Source organism: Oncorhynchus keta, chromosome 4, assembly GCF_023373465.1.
Source record: "Oncorhynchus keta strain PuntledgeMale-10-30-2019 chromosome 4, Oket_V2, whole genome shotgun sequence".
Lineage (NCBI taxonomy): Eukaryota > Metazoa > Chordata > Actinopteri > Salmoniformes > Salmonidae > Oncorhynchus > Oncorhynchus keta.
This window is the reverse complement of record NC_068424.1, coordinates 37,796,703-37,818,813: the sequence shown is the minus strand read 5'-3', so window position 1 is coordinate 37,818,813 and position 22,111 is coordinate 37,796,703. Positions and strand designations below refer to the sequence as shown.

The 22,111-nt window shown below is 42.1% G+C and overlaps 1 protein-coding gene and 1 long non-coding RNA gene across 3 annotated transcripts in view; one reads left to right on the top strand and one right to left on the bottom strand.

Moving 5' to 3' along the window:
• The window catches only part of LOC118374551 (cadherin-18-like), a 352,667-nt gene that overhangs the window by 209,423 nt on the left and 121,133 nt on the right, over positions 1-22,111 (bottom strand). The window contains exon 1 of one of the 2 annotated variants that reach the window (XM_035760991.2): positions 16,691-16,824. The exons of the other annotated variant lie outside the window; for it this stretch is intronic. The gene's annotated coding sequence lies outside the window, so the exon portion shown is untranslated. Of the gene's footprint in view, positions 1-16,690; positions 16,825-22,111 lie in introns of those variants that run through there. 2 annotated transcript variants of the gene reach the window in all.
• LOC118374563 (uncharacterized) lies at positions 6,431-13,407 on the top strand. The gene is made up of 3 exons (XR_004823633.2): positions 6,431-7,907; positions 9,982-12,820; positions 13,180-13,407. It is a non-coding gene; the product is annotated as an uncharacterized LOC118374563 (long non-coding RNA).

Here is a 22,111-nt window from a genome sequence, read left to right as displayed (position 1 = left end):
AGGAAACCTCTCATCCAGAGGCAGCGCTCCTAGTGGCTGGGGAAACTTAAGTCAGTTATACCTAATTTCTATTAGCATGTTAAATGCGCATCCTGAGGGAAAATAAAACTCTAGACCACCTTTACTCCACACACAGAGATGCGTACAAAGCTCTCTCTCGTCCTCCATTTGGCCATAATTATATCCTCCTGATACAAGCAAAAATTAAAACAGGAAGCACCAGTGACTCGGTCTATAAAAAAGTGGTCAGATGAAGCAGATGCTAAACTACATGACTGTTTTTCTAGCACAGACTGGAATATGTTCCGGGATTCCTCCGATGGCATTGTGAAGTACACCACATCACTCACTGGCTTCATCAACAAATGCATTGATGATGTCGTCCCAACAGTAACTGTACATAAATACCCCAACTCGAAGCCATGGATTACAGGCAACATTCGCAGTGAGGTAAAGAATAGAGATGTCACTTTCAAGAAGCGGGTGGCTTATAAAAAATCCCTCTATGCCCTCCGACTAACTTTCAAACTGGCAAAACATCAATACAGGACTAAGATCGAATAGTACAACGATTGTCGAATGTGGCAGGGCTTGATTACAGACTACAAAGGGAAGCACAGCCGAGAGCTGCCCAGTGACATGAGCCTACCAGATGAGCCAACTTCTATGCTCGCTTCGAGGAAAGTAACATTGAAACATGCATGACAGCATCAGCTGTTCTGGGTGTCTGTGTGATCACGCTCTCTGTAGTCGATGTGAGTAAAACCTTTAAACAGGTCATCATTCACAAGGCCGCAGGGCCAGAAGGATTACCAGGACATGTACTCAGAGCATGCGCTGACCAACTGGCAAGTGACTTCACTGGCATTTTCAAACTCTCCCTGACTGATTCTGTAGTACCTACATGTTTCAAGCAGACCACCATAGTCCCTGTGATCAAGAATACTAAGGTAACCTGCCTAACTGCCTACCGACCCGTAGCACTCAGGTCTACAGCCATGACATGCTTTGAAAGGTTGGTCATGGCTCACATCAACACCATCATCCTCAAAACCCTAGACCCACTCCAATTTGCATACCGCCAACAGATCCACAGATGATGAAATGTATTTTGCACTCCACACTGCCCTTTCACTCCTGGACAAAAGGAACACCTATGTGAGAATGCTATTCATTGACTACAGCTCAGCGTTCAACACCATAGTGCCCTCAAAGCCCATCACTAAGCTAAGGATCCTGGGACTAAACACCTCCCTCTGCAACTGTATCCTGGACTTCCTGACGGGCCACCCTCAGGTGGTAAGGGTAGGTAACAACACATTCGCCATGCTGATCCTCAAAACAGGGGCCCGTCAGGAGTGCCTAGTTAGTCCCCTCATATACTCCCTGTTCACTCATGACTGCGCGGCCAGGCACGACTCCAACACCATCATCAAGTCTGCCGATGACACAGCAGTGGTAGGCCTGATCACCAACAATTATGAGACAGCCTATAGGGATGAGGTCAGAGACCTGACCGTGTATGTGCATTGACAACAACCTCTCCCTGAACGTGATCAAGACAAAGGAGATGATTGTGGACTACAGGAAAAGGAGGACCGAGCACACACTCATTCTCATCATCATTGAGAGCTTCAAGTTCCTTGGCGTCCACATCACCAACAAACTAATATGGTTCAATCACACCAAGACAGTCGTGAAGAGGGCACCACAAAACCTATTCCCTCTCAGGAGACTGAAAAGATTTGCCATGGGTCCTCAGATCCTCAAAAGGTTTTACAGCTGCACCATCGAGAGCATCCTGAAGGGTTGCAACACTGCCTGGTATGGCATCTGCTTGGCCTCAGCCTGGAAGGCACTATAAAGGGTAGTGGGTACGGCCCAGTACATCACTGGGGCCAAGCTTCATGCCACCCAGGACCTCTATACCAGGCGATGTCAGAGGAAGGCCCTAAAAATAGTTAAAGACTCCAGCAACCATACTCATAGACTGTTCGTTCTGCTACCCCACGGCAAGCGGTACCGGAGCGCCAAGTCTAGGTCCAAGAGGCTTCTACCCCAGGCTTCTAACCCAAGCCATAAGACTCCTGAGCATTTAATCAAATGGCTACCCAGACTATTTGCATTGCCCCCCCACCTCCCCACCCTTCCAAGCCGATGCTACTCTCTGTAATTATCTGTGCATAGTCACTTTAATTACTCTACCTACATCTACATATTACCTTTATAACCTCGACACCGGTGGTTGCGCACATTGACTCTGTACCGGTACCCCCTGTTTATAGGCCCGCTATTGTTAACTACTGCTGCTCTTTAATGATTTGTTATTCTATTTTATTTTATTTTTTCTTAAAACTGCATTGTTGGTTAAGGGGTGGCAGATAGCCTAGTGGTTAGAGCGTTGGACTAGTAGCTGGAAGGTTGCCAAATCGAATCCCTGAGGTGACAAGGTCAAAATCTGTCATTCTGCCCAGGAGCAAGGCAGTTAACCCACTGTTCCTAGGCCGTCATTGAAAATGTATGTTCTTAACACTTGTTAAATGACTGTAAGTAAGCATTTGGATACATCTGTTGTATTTGGCAAAATGCCTATAATCCGGTTAGGTTATTATCAACCTACCAGGAGTTTTTAGAATTTTATTATTTAATTAAAACTTTTTTCCATTGTTGGTTATAGTGTCTATGGCAAGAAAGGTAAAAAAAAAAAAGCTAAAATAGTGGTTAAGAGCGTAATTTTTTGTGCTGTGACTTATTTGGAGGATGGGATGTTAAAAATATTAGCTTATTTGAATTATACAATCCCAGAGCTGACAAGGTCAAATTGCTTATTCAATTATTGATAAACATGCAGAGCAAGGCAGTTAACAAGGCTCCATGGTTCCTAGAATTGAACAACTGTATGGTTGAAAAGATAAGAATGTGTTCTTAACTGATTTGCTTGTTAACAAATTGAGAAATTGTGTGCTAAACTCAACAAACAGAAAGAAACATTTCAGGGCCAAGATCAATGATATAAAGAATGATGGGAAAAAACTTTGGTACAACTCCATCTTTCATCAAAAGATGCCTATTAATCACAAAACCATTTGAGGTTATTTAATCAACTTCATTGCCAAAGGGAGTTTACAAACACAAACAGGAACATTTAGAATGCATAACAAAATAATGCATTGATTACATTTTTTGTTACTGTAGAACAATTTTTTTCCATAATGACTTACCTCCTGATTCAAAATACTGAGGTGTCTATTTAGCCAAGTCATATCTTTAATCTGGTAAAAAAAAGATGGGCCTAAAATAGTGTTATAAGCCTTTAGATCCAGTAATTTTTTGCTTCCAGCTCTGTGAAAACTTTATTTGTGGATTCAGAGCTATCTATCTAATATAAAATATTGTTTTCTTGAATGAAAGCTCTAATTTGATGTGATTACCACAGGAGCTCTCTTCAGCTCTACTCTTTTCAATTTTTTTAATTTATGGCATTAAAATTGCCTTAGTTCCAATGCTTGATTGATAAACATGCAGCAGTTAAGAAACAAGGAGTTGCAGTCTGTTTTAGAATTGTCAACATCTATAAAACCATGGATTTGTTAAAAATGAGACCTCAACTGAATCTGGAACAACTGTATGGTTGAAATAGATGGGGTGAAAGAGATGCTCTGCTTTTGTCTGCACGCAAGTCTCTAGTTTGATCTTAGAACTATTGCCTATTGCAGCTGAGGATAACACTATATGTTAATGTTGTAAGCCCAACTTCAGATGCAACTTCCGTGCCAAGTCTTAATTATTTCCTTGCAAGGGCAATTTAAGTATAGGAAAGGATGAAACAGCGTCTGTGCAAATTTAACCCAATTTATTTAACACTGTGATTTCATAAATGCACACATTAATTCAGGTTACAGATTCTGTAACTAGGCTTAGGACCCCTAGACAAAGCGAGTGCAACAATATCAGTAGGCTAGTTATGGGTTTCCTCTTATTTATTAGTAGAACTAGATTACTCCATCTAAAATGGACTGTGGAATGATTTAACATAGTCCAAAACCCTTAAAAGAAACACTTGCTACTCAAATAATGTAATGACTTATTTAATTAATACATTTGAAAGGCCATTAAATTTTTTACGATTGGTTAAATCTTGATATTGATGGCTTATGATTGACTAAGTCTTGATATCCAATAGCCTTCAATTCACATACAGAGGTTCCATTAAAGTTCTGCATTGACCTTGAATATCTCTAATATGCAATAATCAGTCACGCTCGGATTGCTACACACATTCACATTCTACCCTAAGGCTTTACTAGGGGTCAAAGTTGCCTCAGCAGGACACCATTATTCCCCTTCAAAAATACTTTGCTAACCTATATATTGAGAAATAACTATTATTGCTGATGGCCAGGATGTTTTTCACCCTTTTTGAAATCTTATTTTCTTTATTTCTTTCCCTTCCAATGGGGATGAAGGTTTTTCGATTCAGATTTGCAAAATAGCCAAGTGAATGCACTTCTGAACTCATTTTTTTTTGGCCAATGAAGTGAATCTGGATGTAGTTCATAGACAGTTAGGTATGAGCCCAACTGAAAACCTTAATAATACTTCTACTCTAAAAAATATAGCTAATAAGCTGTAATATAGCTAATAAGCTGACATAGTGGGTTGTAGGGATTGGTTTGACAGTATAGTATTAGGATATGGGAGATTTCTGGTCATTGGCAGTCATTAGGGAGTTAACGCTAGACTCTTGGAGCCACAGAGATGTGAGCTGTCTTATGCACAGTGTGTGTGTGTGTGTGTGTGTGTGTGTGTGTGTGTGTGTGTGTGTGTGTGTGTGTGTGTGTGTGTGCGTGTGCGCGTGTGTGCGCGTGTGTGTGTGTGTGTGTGTGTGTGTGTGTGTGTGTGTGTGTGTGTGTGTGCGTGCGTGCGTGTGTGTGTGTGTGTTCGTGTGTGTAACTCCACTGGTCCCAATCAACAGTGATGGCTATCACACATGACAGCCAGAGAGTGATGGGTTTCATCTAGATAATTGAGGTAGACAGTGCTTGTGTGCCAAATGACACCCTATTCCCTTTACCTTTGACCAGGGCCATGGATCTCTGGTCAAAAGTAGTACACTATATACTTAATAGGATGCAATTTGGGATGCATTCAGGGAAAATGGAAAGGGTGAAAAAGGATCTTACTATCATATTCTTTTCAGCATAGATGAATGATTAAGGGAACGGATGGTGCTGTTTATGTCACTCTGCCGAGTGATACATAAGGAACTCGATTGAACCTCCCAAGGACAGTTGCCATGGATTCTAGCTACTTGAGGAATAGTGCTGTTGGATAACCTTGCAGGATGCAGGAAGCATGTAGGACATACTTTGACATCACGAGAAAGGAATCTTTATGTGGAATCCCACTAAGTTAGTTGCCTCGGTACTGGTCTGTTTAGCTAACATTCCACTCATTGTAGCTGGTGTCATTGTTGAGCGACTGAAGCCGTGTCTAAACTTGACTGTTCATGTAGTGTTAGTATTCTGTTCCCAAAGTTCTAATCATGGAATTCCGAACGCATCATGCATCTACACCTACATTTACATGTTACTGTGTCCACAGTGTGTCTGGATTCCCTTTTCCCTGCACTACATTCAAATACCTTTATGCATTCTACAAATGATGGAATAGACAAAATAGGATAATAACACAACAACAACTGATGGCAGTAGCTAATTATTGTAGCTAATGAGGTCAGCAAACCATTTATGAGGTCAGCAAACGTGTATTTCCTCCAAAAAACACACGTATTCTGGAGACTTGTGTGCTGATGACGTCATTGTGTGCTAATGACGTCGCCCACTGTATGTCCTTCCGGTAGAGTGATTGTGTCCAGACTGAGCAGAAATCCACACACAATACATCCCTGAAGTGGTCTGCCAGATCTGAACACAATCAGACCCCAAAGCAACTTTTGTGAGTCTAAACCAGTCTTTTCAATGCGATCTTCGTATTCTGATAGCAGAAGTCGCAGTAACCGCAAGGCCATTAAATCATCCATAATAAAAGCTGTATGCGAGACTAGATATCTGATGGCGTCTGGAACCTCTTATGGATCCTGTATGGAGAATTTAGGCCATACCTTTAAACATGTAGATTTCCCATTTGGCGTTTTCTTAAAGCCCCTATAATCCCTATATGTCTAACAAATCTCAGTGTGTGTGTTATTTATTGAATATAACTACAAAACTTTTTTTAATAATTTATTTCCATGAGCTTCCTTGGGTCACTGAAATTTTCAGTCTGACTGTGTGGGCATGAGGATACATATTTGAATATATTTACATATACAGCCCTGATTGGCTGATATAATTGTCTAGAGCCCACCCCCTTTCCCTTAAAAAAATAAGGCAAACAAAAGCACAGGGTATTCAACCTGTCAGTTGGAGCTGGAGTCGGACCTTAAAAGCATCAAACTTCCACAGGTGTGTAGGCTACTTAGTTTTGTCATCAAAATACATAATGCATCTTAATTTGCTATATCATTGTACTGTTTTAAATAGTTCACCAGAAGATGCAGACAGGTCCCAGAACTGCCTGTTTGCATGGTGGACCATCCTGGCCTCTACCATGTCTGCCATCTATTCATTGCAGAATGTCACAGGGCAGACTATGGCGCTATGTCCTCAGAAGTCAACTGTTAGGCCTCTGAAATGCAGAGGTCCATGGTATAATCTTTTGTATAATCACAAAGTCTATTTCATCATTTTGCGAAAAAGACTCTGTGACGATACTGAAAATTATGATTACAAGATTATTTGCTGTTGTTGAAAGTAAATAAAGATACCAGACTGCAATGCAATGTTGTTAAATGCTCTATTATTCACATAACATAATAAACAGATCAAAAAACAAGGCTCGAATGAAAGTCAAAATCATGGCATGTAAGTACCTTTTAAACATATTGTTTTGCATGTGCTCAAGCTCTAGAATGTGTTCCTGTGAGAGGAAAACAGATCATGGTGAAAGTAATAGGGTGTTGGCTAAACATAATCGGATAGGACGTATAGTGCAGCAAGAGATTAGTCATCAATGGCATAAAGTAGAAAAAATATGTGGTTTCATTGACATTGTCCTCACCAGTTTTCTTGAACACTGGCGTGACTATATACAACTTCACAACTATAATCTCATTCACTGTGTCGTGGCAAAGTACAAAGTAAGTCCCGCTATTCTTTGGTTTACAGCTTAAAGAATAGGCTCTTGTTATATGCTAGTGTTTTTTCAAACCTGATACAAATTTATCTTGGTGTGACTTAGTCATAACTCTGGGCTTATAGCCAAGAGAGGTTTGGGTGCAACCGCAGCATGTGACATCCCTTGGGTTTACTATTTACAGAAAGTCACATGTATGGAAACTTGCAGAAAGGAGTACAATATATTGTTTCTTGTTGTGAATGCAGTTAGACAGTTGAGCCCTCAGGCTATCAACCTTGTTGCACAGACAACTAATTACCTTTTACACACCATCTGCTGACTGCCACGTATACAGAAAGGGGTTGTATTTTCTCTGTAAAAGCAGAGACCCGGCTATGTTTGTTAAGCTTTCAACTCTGAACCATTCTTGGTGATGTTGTTGCTTAATTTTTGCAAATCTTATAATAAAGCTGTTGTTGGAAGAATCAAGTCTCTCTTTTCATTTATAATTTATCTGACAAATTTGCGACAAGGATGGGATGGCTAACTCCGCTTGCTGATTGCTCCCGAGGAGATCGAGGTTACCTACAGTACGTGCAGGAGAGCGTTAGACGTGGCTCATGGAGCCCACTCTCCAACTAAAACGGAGCAGAAAGAGACCCGCCTCAGACCGGCTGGGAGCGTCAGTGAGTGGAGACTCCATTCCGGACAGACAAAATAAATTAAGGGTGAGACTGAATTTCTTTTAAACACCATAGAAAATGCTGTTCTGGGAGATGTTGTGCACATTCTATATTTGTTGTAGTAAAGACACAACTAGTTAGGAACTTTGTTGTAGCAGAGTTACAGTGCCTTGCAAAAGTATTCATCCCCCTTGGTATTTTCCCTATTTTGTTGCATGACAACCTGTAATTTAGATAGATTTTTATATAAAAATAAATTATTCAAAAAAATAAAAAACGGAAAGTTGATGTGTGCATATGTACAGTGGCTTGCGAATGTTTTCACCCCCCTTGGCATTTTTCCTATTTTGTTGCCTTACAACCTGGAAATAAAATACATTTTGGGGGGGTTTCTAACATATGATTTACACAGCATGCCTACCACTTTGAAGATGCAAAATATTATCATTGTGAAATTAACTAGAAATAAGACAAAAAAACTGAAAACTTGAGCGTGCATAACTATTCACCCCCCGAAGTCAATACCTTGTTGATCCACCTTTTGCAGCAATTATATATCTCTATAAGCTTGGCACATCTAGTCACTGGGATTTTTTGCCAATTCTTCAAGGCAAAACTGCTCTAGCTCCTACAAGTTGGATGGGTTCCGCTGGTGTACAGCAATCTTTAAGTCATACCACAGATTCTCAATTGGATTGAAGTCTGGAAATTGACTAGGCCATTCCAAGACATTTAAATGTTTCCCCTTAAACCACTCGAGTGTTGCTTTAGTAATATGCTTGGGGTCATTATCCTGCTGGAAGGTGAACCTCCGTCCCAGTCTCAAATCTCTGGAAGACGGAAACAGGTTTCCCTCAAGAATTTCCCTGTATTTAGCGCCATCTATCATTCCTTCATATCTGACCAGTTTCCTAGTCCCTGCCGATGAAAAACATCCCCACAACATGATGCTGCCATCACCATTCTTCACTTTGGGGATGCGGTTCTCGGGGTGATGAGCTTGCACCAGACGTAAAATTTTCCTTGATGGCCAAAAAGCTCAATCTTAGTCTCATCTGACCAGAGTACCTTCTTCCATATGTTTGGGGAGTCTCTGACATGCCTTTTGGCGACTACCAAACATGTTTGCTTTTTTTTTCTTTCAGCAATGGCTTTTTTCTGGCCACTCTTCCGTAAAGCCCAGCTTTGTGGAGTGTACGGCTTAAAGTGGTCCTATGGACAGATACTCAAATCTCCGTTGTGGAGCTTTGCAGCTCCCTTCAGGGTTATCTTTGGTCTCTTTGTTGCCTCTCTGATTAATGCCCTCCTTGCCTGGTCTGTGAGTTTTGGTGGGCGGCCCTCTCTTGACAGATTTGTCATGGTGCCATATTCTTTCATTTTTTTTATAATGGATTTAATGGTGCTCCGTGGGATGTTCAAAGTTTCTGATATTTTTTTATATCCCAACCCTGATCTGTACCACAACTTTGACCACAACTTTGTCCCTGACCTGTTTGGAGAGCTCCTTTGTCTTCATGGTGCCACTTGCTTAGTGGTGTTGCAGACTCTGGAGCCTTTCAGAACAGAGGTATATGTACTGAGATCATGTGACAGATCACGTGACACTTAGATTGCACACAAACTTGTGACTTCTGAAGGTAATTGGTTGCACCAGATCTTATTTAGGGGCTTCATAGCAAAGGGGGTGAATACATATGCATGCACCAGTTTTCCGTTTTACATTTTTTGAAACATGTTATTTTTTTCATTTCACTTCATCAATTTGGACTATTTTGTGTATGTAAACTACATGAAATAACAAATAAAAATCTATTTAAATTACAGGTTATAATGCAACAAAATAGGATTAAAGGCCAAGGGGGATTAATATTTTTTCAATGCACTGTGGGTCCTGGATGTCAGGAAGCTTGACCCCAGTGAAGTACTGGGCCGTACGCAGTACCCTCCGTACGCAGTACCCCCACTTATTTTTAGATGCAGAGCAGTTGCCATACCAGGCGATAATGCATCTGGTCAGAATCCTCTCTGTCTTTTACTCACTCTCTCTCAAGCGCACACAGGACCGTCGCCTTCAATACCATAGTTCCCTATAAGCTCATTACAAATCTCACGGCCCTAGGTCTGAACTCCTCCCTACTCAACTGGGTCCGGGACTTCCTGACGTGCCATCCCCAAGTGGTGATGATAGGCAACATGACCTCCTCGACACTGATCCTCAACACGGGGACAACACAAGGGTGCGTCCTCAGTACCCTCCTGTATTCCCTGTATACCCACGACTGTGTGGCCTCATGCAGTTCCAACTACATCATCAAGTTTGCTGATGACACAACAGATCATCAACAATGACAAGACAGCCTACAGGGAGGAGTAAGGAACTCTGACGGCATGGTCCCACGTAAACAACGTCTACCTCAAAGTTAGGAAAACAAAAGATCTGATTGTGGACTTCAGGAGGAACCAGGCTGGCCACGCACCCATCCTCATCAATGAGGCCTCCTTGGAGATGGTCACCAACTTCAAATTCCTCTGCGTACGCATCTCAGAGACGCTGAAATGGTCTAACCACACAGATAAAATAGTGAAGAAGGCACAACAGCGACTTTTCAACCTCAGGAAGCTGAAGAAATGTGGCCTGTTCCCGAAGGCACTCACAGTCTTCTACAGGAGAGCCATCGAGAGTATACTGTCAGGCTGCATCACAGTCTGGTACAGCAACTCCACCGCTGCGGACCACAAGGCTCTTCAGAGGGTGATACATGCAGCCAAACACACCACTGGATGCATACTGCCTGCCCTAAAGGACATCTACAACACCATGTGTCTCAGGAAGGCCAGAAGATTATCAGGGACCCCAGCAACACAAGCCATGCCCTGTTCACCCCGCTTCAATCACTAAGATGCCCAGTACAGGGGCATCATGGCAAAACTGAAAGACTGGCCAATAGCTACCATTAGTCAGCTACTTGCTCCCCCTCCACATGTGACTATTAAACACTCGGGAATCTGAATATCTACCATCTCTTAATCTTTTGCAATCATTGTTTACGCTGAGCTAGCAGTGTTGACCTCTAATAGATTTGCAATCTTGGATTGCTGCCCTTGTCCATCTATTGCAGAGATTGAAAAGGAACCCTTGAGATCTCTGCTTTGTGGAGAAAGTACTTAACCCTTGTGTGGTGTTCGGGTCTGTGAGACCCATTTTTATGTTTACTAAAAGAAAAATCATACACTTAATTATTTTTTCAACCTGAGACATTGCTCTTGGCTCATTTTCTGTGAAGAACATGTAAAAGAACACATTTTATTGAGTGCACACCGTGCACCCCCCTGCACATTTATAGTACATAGCTTTGTATGTGTGGCTCCTTACCACAATCAATCAGCATGGCAAAAATAATCTCTGCTCAGAGGGCTTTAGAATTTTTAATTTGCAGAGAGAGAGAAGCTAGTGTGGATGGAGCGACTTTTCCAAATATGAGGATCATGTCTCTGTCAATTCGGTGTCTGACAGTGAGTTGGAAGAAGAGGATAAGATTGACCATCAGCAAGCCCCAGGACCAGCCCGTCAGCAACTAGCTCATCAGCAGCCTCTAGGAGAAGAAATGTGGATGTCAACAAGTGGTGATATTGAATGGTCTTCATGCCCAAGGAGTGAGCCACCCTGCATGGATGCCAATGTGATAAGGATGTAACCAGGACCAACGCAGATGGACATAAAGTCTTCTTTTAAACTATTCATCCCAGACACCATCCAGAAAATAATTCTGGAATACCATAATTTGGAGGGAAGGTGTGTTTTTGGAGAAAGATGGAAAATGGACCAAACTCATTTACATGCATTCTTTTGGGTTCTTATCCTTGCTGGTGTTTTCAGATCCAATGGGGGAATACACAGAATCCATGTGGGATGCAGAAACTGTCAGACAACTTTTCTGTGCAACAATGTCTCTGGGAAAATCCCACATTATTTCCAGGATTACCTGCTTTGATAACGAATACACCAGACCAGCTTGGAGGCAGAGAGACAAGCTAGCTGTAATCAGGTCAGTGTGGGACAAGTGTGTGGACCGCCTTATTTTACAACCATGGGCCCAGAATTACTGTTGATGAACAGTTTATGCCATTTAGGGGCCGCTGCCCCTTCAGGTGGTTCCTACCGTCTAAACCCGTAATATATGGAATCAAGATCTGGGCTGCCTGTGATGCTGCTTCATCATATGGGTTGAAATTGCAAGTGTATATGGAGAAGCCAGATGGAGAAGCCCCCGAGAAGAACCAAGGGATGCGGATTGTCCTGGACGTGACACAGGGACTCCATGGGCCACAACATCACATGCAATAAGTTTTTTACTTTGCACAAGCTGGGACAGGAGTTCCTCAAAAGGAAGCGGACAATGGTAGGAACAGTACAAAAAAACAAGCCAGAGCTCCCAACTCAGCTGTTGAATACATGGAACAGGCCTATCAATTCCTATAAGTTTGTGTTCCCAGCCGTCATGTCCCGTGTGTCCTAAGTGCCAAAGAAAGGCAAAAATGTGGTACTGTTGAGTACGCTGCATAGGGATCGGAGAAGCTGTGAAAAAACAGAAATCATATTGGGTTACAATGCCAGAAAAGGAGGGGTGAACAATTTTGAGAATCTGGTGACTGGCTACAGCTGCAAAAGAAGAACCCTACGCTGGCCACTTGCGATATTCTTCAACATCTTTGACATCTTGGTGTACAAAATGTGTTTGTCATCTGGGTGGCGTTGAACCCAGATTGGAACAGAGGGAAGCTCTAGGGGAGGGCTCTTTCTCGAGGAGTTGGGCAAGGCATTGGTAAGACTTCAAATCTAGAGGAGCCAAAATATCCCAAGGACCCAAGCTTCTGCAGCCATCATGAGGGGGATTCAGGAGGAGGATGCTGGTTCCCCATCAGCCTGATCCACAGAACCAACAACTCCAATACCGGAAGTAAGTGTGAGTGATGTTGTTGCCTGTGTGTGTGTCTGACTCTCCTTCCTTGGCCAGCTGTAACTATATGTAACAGATGTGAAAGCTAGCTTAGCTGGCGGTGGTGCGCACTAAATAGCGTTTCAATCGGTGACGTCACTTGCTCTGAGACCTTGAAGTAGCAGTTCCCCTTGCTCTGCAACGATTGCGGCTTTTGTGGAGCGATGGGTAACAATGCTTCGTGGGTGACTGTTGTTGATGTGTGCAGAGGGTCCCTGGTTCGTGCCCGGGTATGAGCGAGGGGACGGTCTAAAGTTTACTGTTACATATATAAGTGAGTGAATGAGATGTTAGTGATTTTTTTTCCCCCATCATTCTAGATTGCAGCCGGTAGCAACAAGAAGAAGTATTGTGATGAACAAGAAGACACAGTGCACATACATCAAGTGCAAGAAATACATTTGCAACACGCACACAGTAAAACTCATGTCCCTCATGTGGTTTGTAGACCGGCCTTCATTTCTTTTCAATGGGGCTCATTTATCATTTCCATAAAATACTGTAGGTAAAATTTGTCCTTCAAATGTGTTCAGTTCAAAGCAATAAACATCAACAGTGATGAAAACATTGTTTCATTTATATTTGTTCAAGATAAACATGATTTATTCCATGTTATTATATACTGTATATATATATTTTTACCTTCACCTTTACCTTCTTTTTTTTACCTTCAAATTCTTATTTACAATGATGGCCTACCCTGGCCAAACCCAAACCCGGACTACGCTGGGCCAATTGTGCACCGCCCTATGGGACTCCTAATCACATCCGGTTGTGATTAAGTATTAAGTATTTTTACGTAAATTGTTATGGCTGTTTAAAAACCCAATAATGTTGTGGGTCCATCAGACCCGTGAACATTGGGTGAATAACAAAAAAATGAACACCACATAAGGGTTAAATGACAATGAATTACTAATTTTGCACAACAGGCAAACATAATATAACCACTTAGTACATTGTCCCTGTATTCAGAGATCATCTATTCATCAGAAGTAGGTATATTTTTCTGCCCTTGATCACACAATTAAATAGATGTATGTTAAATATCTTTGTTATAATTGTTTATGTGTGAATGAAAATGTATAACATCAACAACATTCCGGTCTGTAATTCTGCAAAATATCAAATGAATCAAACTTTATTTATTTATTTGAATGCAACACGTGTAGACCTTACCCTGAAATGCTTACTTACAAGCCATTAACCTACACGGCAGTTGGCCGTGTGCGGGGGTACAGATTAGTTGCGGTAATTTGCACCTGTAGGTAGGGGTGAAGTGACTATGCATAGATAACAAACAGCGAGTAGCAGCAGTGTACAAACAAATGGAGGGAGGGGTCAATGTAATACTCCGGTGGCCATTTGATTAATTGGGGGTAGAACTTTTTGGTCCTAGATTTGGGGCTCTGGTACCACTTGCCGTGGGGTAACAGAGAAAACAGTCTATGACCTGGGTGACTGGAGTCTCTGACACTTTTATGGGTTTTCCTCTATGTGCTTTATAATGTCAAAACTTATTTTATAGACTGAAGTGTGGCTATACTTGCAAGGCCATGGACTCAGTGACATTGGCTACAGTTGCCTGAAGACTCTTCTCTTCTCTTCGCCTGTTTCAAGTTTACTTCAGTTATGTACACAGACACACCCCAATGCACACAGAAAAAAATACATGTTTTATTTTCAGAGGAAGCTAGCACCATAATCTAGGAGTGAGATAAGGCGCTCTCCCAGTGTTAGGTGAGACGGATCACTAATGTTCAGAGGTCCTCTATCAGTATGTGGGCCTCTGCTTCAGTTCTCTCTCCCACACCCAGTGTTCCTATTCCGGTGGCGTTCATTATGTTCTCCTACCCTCCACCATAACAAGTAGTTTTAGAAAGGAAATGGCTCTGGGCTCTACAGCAGCTAACGTTTAAAGCTAAAATTGTCCTGGATGTCCTGGATCTGTTTATTTTCTGGTAGCAACAGAGGCAAATATTTGAAAAAAAGATGGAAATAACTTAATGAATACTTCAAAGCCGTATACTGTAGCTCGGTAGCTATTTAACAACAAGATATGTATCATGCTGTTTAGGAATAATAGGGTCTCCTGAAGTTTTTTTGTAGCAGAATTAATATCTTATTCTCTTGTTCTGCTTTGCATGTGGTTGGTTTCTTGAGTAGTATAATCTTGGAGAGACAGAGCAGTGATAAGAGAGTCGTGAGGTACAGTACAGGATATCAGCAGGTAATCCAGTTTGTGTGTCTCACTGTCCCAGAGGTCAGGCCTGTCAGCCATTGTTTCTAAATACAGCTGACAGCAGACACCATACAATAGGCCTATTAGCTGCATCTTAAATGGCACCTTATTCCCTAAATAGTGCTCTACTTTTGATCAGGGCCTAAAGGGCACTGATCAAAAGAAGTGCACTATAAAGGGAATAGGGTGATGTCTGGGATGCAATTTAAGACTGAGGGAATATCTACAGATAAGCTCTTCAGCTTATTACCGGTCAAGAACCGTTTGTAGGTCAACTCAGAACAGTTCTACTTGGTCCAATTTTAACAAGTGGATAGTTTCGCCTCAATTTCAACTCGCAAATACAGTACTCTCTTTCTCTGAAAAATACATCTGAACATAAGTGCCTCACTCACAAAGGCTATAAACATTTCATAATGTTTAATCAATGCTACAGTTTATGGGGTCAAATGCTGGCACTATAGATCTGGCGGACACCTGCATGGCAAACATGATGTCTCAGTAATCTCATAAAACATAGATTATTGGAAAGCAAGGGGTCAGGCGCCAGCCACACCTCTCAGAAAACACAATTTCTCCACATGATCACAGAGTTCAGCAGTTATCGTTACCCTTTAGGCTTTGACTCAGGCAACATCCATATACCAGGCACTCTGGGTTTTAAATTGTGTGGCCTCTCCAGACTCTTCGAAGGATGCCTCCCAAATGGCACACTATTCCCTTTATAATGCAAAATGGCACTGGTCAAAAGTAGTGCAATTTAAAGGGGATAGTGTACCATTTGTGATGCAGTGGGAGTGTCAAGTGCTAGTAAGTGAAATATCTTAGCTGTGAAATCCGGAGGGGGGAGTATTGTGCCTCAGCGTCACAGAAAAGGTAACCTGAGGAGGTTGAGGTCCTTTATCTCCCAGGTTAGCGTTGCATCCCAAATGGCACCCTTTTCCCTATTTGTGCAGTACATTTTACCGGGGCCCATAGGGTTCTGGTCTAAAGTAGTGCACTATAAATGGAATCGGGTGCCATTTGGTAGGCAGCCTTAATATAACCACTCAAATAAATCCTTTCCCCTGTTGGCCACATCTCATACAGACCATATTGACCTGTCCTCCACAGCTACCCCTATTAGAGCCAGGTTAGGTTGGACCCCTTTGGAATGAAAGGATAAGTGAGGACAGAGCATTTTGTCCTTAATCTATTATAACATTAACAAAATGTTAGTATCACTCCAGTAACACTTTAAAGTAATTGTCTCACATACCTGTGTAAGGCTGTAATTACTCTAGTACCAACATTCAGAATTAACATTCATAATATAAATGAACAAACCTGATCAAGCCACCAGCATTAGCTACCATCCTGTTTACTGCATGACACATTTAAGCATTTGCCAGCTTCCCTCATTAAAAGAGTTAATGGTTTCACCCTGTAAAAAACTGGCCATAACCTCCCAAGTTATATTTTTAATTTTAGCTAAATCAAAAAGCACTTCAATGATAGTCTATCCAAACGTTTTGGTAAACTAAAAGTCATTTTGAATCCATCGTGCTAATTGAGCCTTAGCGATTGAGGGCGACATCTTAATCTCTTACCTCATTAAGCGCTATACTGTGGAAATATTCTCAGTCAAGGCAGGGACAGGAAAGCAGCCAGACAGTGTTGACTTTGGAGTCCGATGTTCTTGTATCTGTGATGATAAATCATGCGCATGGCGGTCAGATGTGACTTGTCGTCTGAGCAGAAATGCAACAAGAGAACATGCTGTTAATTCTCTGAGTAATCCCTCCTTATCATCTTAGGGAAATAAATCACATAAACGGATTGCCTAGGTTTAAACGATTTCCAACACATCTGTTCAATAGAGACCATTTGTACTGCTTGCCACTATTTTTCACTTTAATCTCCAAGGACAAGTGGCGGCAATCTAAGCACCACTTTGTGGTATAAGATGCTGTGGTTACTTATGAGACGGATAACCGGATATAATACAAGTTGGGTTGATATGAAAAAAGACATGATCAGCATCTTAGTTTAGGAGCAAGCCAGAACCTCTGGCTTTGATGGTGGCAAATTGAGATTTTGTACAATCAGAACAATGCACACTTGTGGCTCATAATTAGTTAAACAATATACTTACTCATACAACCCTTACTTAACCAGGAAAGTCAATAATGAACAAACTGATGACACATAGTACTTCTCTAATTTGAACATTGATAAGTCACTATGCAGTTCAATTTGTGGTGTGAGAACACTCACACTTTGATATCCTAAAGCTCTCATCCAGTGTACAGCAATTAGACATACTCTAAGAATACAAAACATTAGGAACACCTTCCTAATATTGAGTTGCACCCACCCCTTTTGCCCTCAGAACAGCTTCAATCACCAGGGCATAGACCATGTTGACTCCACCGGTGCTGGCCCATGTTGACTCCAATGGAGTACCACAGTATGAGTCCCATACCCATACAACCTTTTGATAGCATTTTCCAATCTGAGAGTAAATAGAGCCGAATATGTTGATAAAAGTCACCATGTCCGAGAGAGATTTACATGGTTATCAAAACGTCACGCCAGGCCAAACCTACACAAAACCAAGTTTTTGAATGCTAGGTTTTATGGGTATTATGACACCTCCACTGTGGGACTCTACACTTCCCATAGTTGTGTAAAGTTGGCTGGATCTCCTTTTAGGTGGTGAACCATTCTTGATACACACGGGAAACTGTTGCAGTTCTTGACAGAAACCGATGCTCCTGGCACCTACTACCATACCTTGTTCAAAGGCACTTAATGACAGGTTGCCAAATAATATCTGGGGCTGTGTAACAATGGGGTTCAAATACAATCTATCTAGTCTCTCACATCTATGCAGCCCAATGTGCTTACCTTTAGCGTCCCAAATGGCTCCCTTTTCCAGATGTAGGGAATAAGGTGCCATTTGGAATGCAGCCATAGACAGTATTAGATGAAGGTGAAATGTGACTCAACTCAAATAACTTGAGATAAAATAACAGATAAAAAAGGGTGCTATAGATGCCAATGTTCCCATAATAATGCCCCCCTAATGTCCCTGAAAGTGTGTGTTCACATATAGTCAACAAAGTGTTCTTTGTATACTATTTACACATTTTCGCCTTTTTTGCAGGAAATTACTCTTCTGACCAGAATCCTCTGCATTCTCCTCTACGGTCCCCATGCCAGATGGGAGATAAGGACTGTATGATTACATTCCCAAAAGACAAACATTTATATCTGTGAAATAAACTCTGAGCGGTTGGTTTGGGCCAGATACCAGGTCCGCGGAGCTTAAGAGGCAACCACTCACTTAATTTTCAGTCAGACATATTATTGGGAACCAAAACTTTTCTTTACCTTCTCTTGCTCTGGCTCTGTAGTAGTAACCTGAATCAGAATCCCATGGTTCTGTAGGACTAAAGTTTTGAAATTGAAATGTATCTAATGAAGGTAGCTTACAATTTATGTGTTGCTTAGAAAATGCTACCAGAGGGCAACAAACTTTAACATTAATGAATTAACCTGTCATATAGTGGCTGACAATAACCATACTTAACATAGAAACACAAAGAAAAACTCTCCTTTTGACTTTTCAAACTCTATGGTCATCATTGGCCAATTTCACAAGGATAACATTCTTTCTCTCTCCAGCCAGCTCCAAACAGAGCGCCTATAGGTCTTTTAACATTATTGTATCAAATCAAATCAAATGTATTCGTCACATACACATGGTTAGCAGATGTTAATGCGAGTGTAGCGAAATACCAACGAGTAATCTAACCTAACAATTCCAAAACTACAATCTTGTACACACAAGTGTAAAGGGAAAAATAATATGTACATAAAGATACACGAATGAGTGATGGTACAGAACGGCATAGGCAAGATCCAGTAGATGCTATCGAGTACAGTATATACATATGGAATGAGTAATGTAGGGTATGTAAACAAAGTGGCATAGTTTAAAGTGGCTAGTGATACATGTATTACATAAAGATGCAGTAGATGATACAGAGTACAGTATATACATATACATATACATATGGGATGAGTAATGTAGGGTATGTAGACACTATATTAAGTAGCATTGTTTAAAGTGGCTAGTGATATAATTTGCATACATTTCCATCAATTCCCATTATTAAAGTGGCTAGAGTTGAGTCAGTATGTTGGCAGCGGCCACTCAATGTTAGTGGTGGCTGTTTAACAGTCTGATGGCCTTGAGATAGAAGCTGTTTTTCAGTCTCTCGGTCCCTGCTTTGATGCACCTGCACTGACCTCGCCTTCTGGATGATAGGCGGGTGAACAGGCAGTGGCTCGGGTGGTTGTTGTCCTTGATGATCTTTATGGCCTTCCTGTGACATTGGGTGGTGTAGGTGTCCAGGAGGGCAGGTAGTTTGCCCCCGGTGATGTGTTGTGCAGACCTCACTACCCTCTGGAGAGCCTTACTGTTGTGGGCGGAGCAGTTGCCGTACCAGGCGGTGATACAGCCTGACAGCATGCTCTCAAACTCGCTCACCGAATCAGCGTATTCCTCAATGTTGTTGTTGGATGCAATGCGGAACATATCCCAATCCACGTGATCGAAGCGGTCTTGAAGCGTGGAATCAGATTGGTCGGACCAGCGTTGAACAGACCTGAGTGCGGAAGCTTCTTGTTTTAGTTTCTGACTGTAGGCAGGGAGCAACAAAATGGAGTCATGGTCAGCTTTTCCGAAAGGATGGAGGGGGGAGGGGACCTTATATGCGTCGCGGAAGTTAGAATAGCAATGATCCAAGATTTTACCAGCCCTGGTTGCGCAATCGATGTGCTGATACAATTTAGGGAGTCTTCTTTTCAGATTAGCCTTGTTAAAATCCCCAGATACAATGAATCCAGCCTCAGGATAAGTGGTTTCCAGTTTGCAAAGAGTCAAATAAAGTTTGTTCAGGGCCATCGATGTGTCTGCTTGGGGGGGAATATATACGGCTGTGATTATAATCAAAGAGAATTCCCTTGGTAGATAATGAGGTCGACATTTGATGGTGAGGAATTCTAAATCAGGTGAACGGAAGGACTTGAGTTCCTGTATGTTGTTGTGATCACACCACGTCTCGTTAATCATAAGGCATACGCCCCCGCCCCTCTTCTTACTAGAAAGATGTTTGTTTCTGTCGGCGCGATACGTGAAGAAACCAGCTGGCTGCACCGATTCAGTTAGCGTCTCTCGAGTGAGCCATGTTTCCGTGAAGCAAAGAACGTTACAGTCTCTGATGTCCCTCTGGAATGCTACCCTTGCTCGGATTTCATCAACCTTGTTGTCAAGAGACTGGACATTGGCGAGTAGTATGCTCGGAAGTGGTGCGCGATGTGCCCGTCTCCGGAGCCTGACCAGAAGACCGCTTCATTTCCCTCTTTTACGGCGTCGTTGTTTTGGGTCGCAGGCTGGGATCTATTCCGTTGTCCTGGGTGGAAGGCAGAACACAGGATCCGCTTTGGGAAAGTCATATTCCTGGTCGTACTGATGGTGAGTTGACGTTGCTCTTATATTCAGTAGTTCATCCCGACTGTATGTAATGAAACCTAAGATTACCTAGGGTACCAATGTAAGAAATAACACGTAAAAAAACAAAATACTGCATAGTTTCCTAGGAATGCGAAGCGAGACGGCCATCTCTGTCGGTACCGGAAATAGCAGAGGACGTATGTTACGTCCTCTGCTATCTCATGGTTTGAGAGTTACCTGTCTAACAGAACAGAGAGGCTGTTCATTAATGGAAGCCTCTCCAACATAATGAAGGTAGAGTCAGACATACCACAGGGCAGCTGTCCAGGCCCCTTACTACATTTTTTACTGATGGCCTGCTACTGGCACTGATTAAAGCATGTGTGTCTATGTATGGTGATAATGCAACATTATACAGTACATTCGTATAGTATTCACACCCCTTCACTTTTTAAACATTTTGTTATGATACAGCCTTATTCTACAATGAATTAAATTCATGTTTTTCACTCCCACTTGGAGTTTGCCATCCTGTTTCCATTGATTCTACAACTTCATTGGAGTCCACCTGTGGTAAATTCAGAAATGCACACACGTGTCTACATAAGATCCCACATTTGACAGTGCATGTCAGAGCAAAAGCCAAGATATGAGGGCGAAGGAATTGTCCGTAGCGCTCCGAGACAGGATTGTGTCGAGACACAGATCTGGCGAAGGGTACCAAAGAACACATTGGCCAACATCATTCTTAAATGGAAGAAGTTTGGCTTGTCTGGTAGTCTAATGTCACTTGGGCAGCTCTTGGCTGTGCTTACCTTTGTAGTCTGTAATGGTTTGCAAGCCCTGCCACATCCAACGAGCGTCAGAGCAGGTCGTAGTATGACTCGATCTTAGCCCTGTATTGACATTTAGCCTGTTTGATGGTCGTCGGAGGTGATAGCGGGATTTCTTATGAGTCCCGCTCCTTGAAAGCGGCAGCTATACCCTTTAGCTAAGAGTGGATGCTGCCTGTAATCCATGTCTTCTGGTTGGGGTATGTATGTACGGTCACTGTGGGGATGACGTCATCGATACACTTATTGATGAAGCCAATGACAGACATGGTGTACTCCACAATGCCATTGGAGGAATCCCGGAACATATTCCAGTCTGTACTCGCAAAACAGTCCTGTAGCTTAGCATCTGCTTCATCTGACCACTTTTTTTTTGATCTAGTCACTGGTGCTTCCTGTTTTCATTTTTGCTTATAAGCAGGAATCTGGAGGATTGAATTATGGTCAGATTTGCCAAATTGAGGGTGAGGGAGAGCTTTGCATGTGTCTCTGTGTGTGGAGTATAGTTGGTCTAGAGTTATTTTCCCTCTGGTTGCACTTGATGATAGAAATTTGGTAAAACGGATTTAAGATTCCTTGCATTAAAGTCCCCTTCTATAAGGAGTGCCGCCTCTGGGTTTTCTTGTTTGCTTATGGCGGAATACAGCTCCTTCAATGCAATCTTAGTGCCAACC